The sequence below is a fragment of the Orycteropus afer genome, unplaced genomic scaffold (genome assembly GCF_000298275.1).
Source record: "Orycteropus afer afer isolate SDZICR_OR568_19922 unplaced genomic scaffold, OryAfe1.0 scaffold00627, whole genome shotgun sequence".
Lineage (NCBI taxonomy): Eukaryota > Metazoa > Chordata > Mammalia > Tubulidentata > Orycteropodidae > Orycteropus > Orycteropus afer.
This window is the reverse complement of record NW_006922214.1, coordinates 203,873-207,993: the sequence shown is the minus strand read 5'-3', so window position 1 is coordinate 207,993 and position 4,121 is coordinate 203,873. Positions and strand designations below refer to the sequence as shown.

At 40.0% G+C, this 4,121-nt stretch overlaps 1 non-coding gene across 1 annotated transcript; it reads right to left on the bottom strand.

The window, feature by feature from the left end:
• Positions 1 to 2,781: 2,781 nt before the first annotated feature.
• TRNAA-AGC lies at positions 2,782 to 2,853 on the bottom strand. The gene has a single exon. It is a non-coding gene; the product is annotated as a tRNA-Ala (tRNA).
• Between the last annotated feature and the right edge of the window lie 1,268 nt (positions 2,854 to 4,121).

Here is a 4,121-nt window from a genome sequence, read left to right as displayed (position 1 = left end):
GAACAATCCACCATTTGGCCTAGAGATCTTGGATTCGTCATTCGTTGGAGTCAACAGCCGGTGTACTGCCTGCCAGCCTTGAGCTCCTCAGCCCCTGTGGCTGCAAGAGTCAGGAAAAGCCTCCAGCTTGACGTTTGATCCAGGAACTTTGCACTTGCCAGCTTCTATAAGTGTGCGAGCCATTTTCCTAAGATAAATTTCTCTATATATACATATATATAAGCTTTACTGGTTTTGTTTCTCTAGAGAACCCAGTCTAACACATCTGATATGATCAGACAATCAGTCATAAGGGGGTTAAAGTGGGATGCAACACCCTTCAAGTCATAGCCCTGATCCAAGGTAAGAGGAATTTCTTAGAGTATGACCTGCATCACCTTTTATCTTACAAGAGATAAAAGAAGAGAGAAGTGAGCAGAGAAAGATCTCAATATCACCAAGAGAAAAGAGCCTTGAGCAGACCACATCTTTTGGACCCAGGGTTCCTGCACTGCGGATCTCCTGTTGTTGTTGTTATGTGGCATCGAGTCGGCCCCAACTCATAGCGACCCCTCCTTGGGTTTCCGAGGCAGTATCTCTACGGAAATAGGATTGCCCAACCTTCCTTCTGAGGAGTAGCTGGTGGGTTTGAACCGCCAGCCTTCTGGTTAGCAGTCAAGTGCCTTACGCACTACCCTACCAGAGCTCCTATATGAACTTCTAGACCAGGGGAAGATTGATGCCAAGACACATGTACATCTCCAAGTCTTGGTCCATAGATGCTGAAAGGAGACAAGGCTTTTCCTCCAGCGCCAACAGAGAGAAAACAATCTTCCCTTAGAGCCAGTGCTTTGAATTTGAACTTCTAGCCTCCTAAATTGCAAGAGAATAAATTACTCTTTGATGAAGTTATGTACTTGTGGGATTTCTATTACAGCTGCACTAGATAACTAAGACACCCTACGTCTTCTCCAGCACTTATTATTACCTGTCTTTTGGATAATAGCTATTCTATTGGGATATGGTATATTGTAAAGAGGGTCAGTGAAAAAGGGGAAGACCTTCAGCAAGGTGCATTGACCCAGTGGCTGCAACAATGGGCTCAATCATAGCAAGGATTGTGAGGATGGTGCACAATCTAGCAGTGTTTCATTTTGTTGTGTGTGGGGATGCCATGAGTCAGACCAACTGGACAGCATCTAATGACAATCTCACTGTCATTTTCCCAATGATTAATGATATTGAACATCTTTTCATGTGTTTATTGGCTATTTGTATATCTTTAGAAAAATATCTATCTTTTCCCTATCTATTCTTTAAATTGGGTTATTTGTCTTTTTACTGTTGAGTTGTAAGAGTTCTTTATGTATTCTGGATAAAAGATCCTTATCAAATATGGTTTGCAAACATTTTCTCCTAGTTCCTATTCTATGGGTTGTATTTTCACATTTTTATGTTGTTTAAAGCAAAAAAACTTACAAGGGTTCTGATATCTTTAAAAATACAATATTAAAGCTAAATATTGGCAAGAGCAATATTACTCATTAAATGACAACAGAGATAGGATGATCTAACCTAAGCTAATAGAAGCTAAGCTTAGGGGCAGCACACTTTCGCAGGCCCTTTCTAAAAGCTAGACCTAAATTTCGTATTATTTCTCAGAGGGTCAGGTGGCACAAGAACTGACATCCATATCTGACAGACCAAAACATTGTAAGTGACAAAAAGGATGGTAGACATTATTATCTTTTAAGGTGGGCTCCTGTACCTTTAAGAATTTTGTTTTATTCCACCCAGTCATGTCAGTGAGTCCCTGGCTTAGTTACAGCCAGGCAGGGAAGGTCAGTGACTTGGGCTGCTGGAGGCCACCTGAAAAAAAAAAAAAAACCACAGAAAAAACAATTTGTTCCTTCACTGGCTAATGTGACAAGGAGTCACAAGTTGGAAGTTTACACTAAAGCACCAAGATACAATAGATGCTGCATTCCAAAAGGAGGGCCGACCTTCAGCAAAATACACAAAGGAGCCAGTCAAAGAAAGTCCTCACCCATATGAATGGTATGAAAGAGAAGTGGATTAAAAAAAAAAAAAAAAAGACAATTGAAGTGAGAGTTTTAGAATCACCGAGGGAAATTTAGAAATTTCAAAAGAAATAAGTATGATGCGTTGCCAGCAAGCCGATTCCGATATGAAGATATTAGTGTAGAAGGGGAGCAAACGCATACAGCGATGTGAACGCTGTGAATTTACTGACAAAATGCAATCACTGAAGGAAAAACACGTCTCTCGAAATGCTTGTATTTCACTCCTTTGTGTTCGTTTTCTGATAGAATTGCCACTTTTTGAGAAACTAAATTTACCCAGTTCTTCAGAATCCCTGATGTGGATACAGTGCGTTTTCTTTCCAGGGACCTTCAGGCGAAATCCATCTTTGACTGAGCCCCAAAATGTAAAACCTGAGACCGGAGCTCAGGCTACAGTCCCATCCCCCACTCCAGCCTCCAGCACCAAGAATACGTGATGATATTAATTTGTTGGCAAATTTTCTGATTTAATGTTTCTATGGACAATTGACTTTTTTTTTTTTTTTTTTTAATGGAACAGGAACCGAAGTCATTCGGTTTCAACCATATTTAAATGCTGCCGAGGACCGAGAGGAATAAAAGCCAAAAGCGAAAGTGTTACCAGCATGATCGGAGCAAAATATTAGCACTTGGTGGCAAGATGCCTACTTTTCTCATCCTATAGAGATGGACTATGAAAAAAAAGTATAAATGTTTCACAAGTAGGAACGCAAAAGAATGGAGATGCTGGGGATCGAACCCGGGACCTCATGCATGCTAAGCATGCGCTCTACCACTGAGCTACATCCCCACTATGAGAGCATGCCTATTTCCAAATCAAGATCATGAAATAAAGGACAAACTTTCTTTACAATTTTTTTTTTTTTTAAATTGTCTTCCTTCTTTCATCAATAACAGTTACAATTTTCATCCTCATGTTTTACAGGAATCCACCAAGAAATTCTTACTATCCTGTATTCTGCAAACATGCTGTCACTAACGAAAACAGAACACGAAAAATGAAGACTGTGTAACTGGGGTCGGAAATCTCAATAAGAAAGATTCTCCTGAGTCCTCTGAGTCCTTTTCCCTTTTTTCAAAAAAAATCCTAGACAAAGGAAAGATCCTTCCAGGAAAGATTAATGCTTTGGCAATGACTATGTTTAATTATGGAAACTGCTAAATTGATCCAAATTTCGCTCCACTATCTCCTCACCTTATTCCCTGACTCCAGAAACTGTGATGCATTTTTTTCTTAAAAAACAAGATGTCAAGGGAGGAATTTCTGTTACAAAAGTAAACTTGTTCCACTCTCTTAGCAACTGGGAAGGTTAAAGGTTAAAGATGTAGGATTACCCCTTGCAACCTTTTGGTCCGCATTTTACCCAGAGAATACAAATTAAATCCAGCAAATACAAATCCTCAGACTCTTTGGAACCAAGAACCAGACAGAAGTGAAGTTAGAAATGCATTGCTTCTCCTGAGATTAAGGTTCAACTTCTGCTTTGCTGTGCTTTCTTTTTTTGAGAGAGAGTAATTCTCGGCACTATGGAACCCCTTTCTCATCGAGAGGTGCAAACTGAAAGTCCTCAGATACCTGTGAGTAAATCTGAAAAGATGAGTAGGAATGCCAAGTAGAATTGAGGGGAGGGTTTATGTATGTGTGTGTAAAGCATGGACTTACACATAGTTCGGAAGACTGGAGTTGGGAGCAGGAGCCAGGTGGCAATGAGGCTAGAAAAGCAGGCCTAACGAAGTTACACTATCATTTCTAACGTTGGTTTCTTGCTAAGAGAACGTAAGTTTAGATATTTTGTTCAAATAGCAGAGAGTTCGCACAAGTAAGAGTGAATTGCCTGTGCAACGTCAGATTCCCCATGCCCCACCCCCCAAGATAAAAAGAGAAACAGAAGAGGAGAGTTGAGCGTCTTATTCAGCATTACTGTTGGATTTTCTGGGTCTGTGATCTATGGTAACAGTCTGGAATCATTACAGAGCGAGATAAAAAGTCATCTCTCCCAATCTTTTTTGTAACTAATGATTACTTACCTAAGAGAAATGTAAAAAAATACATATACA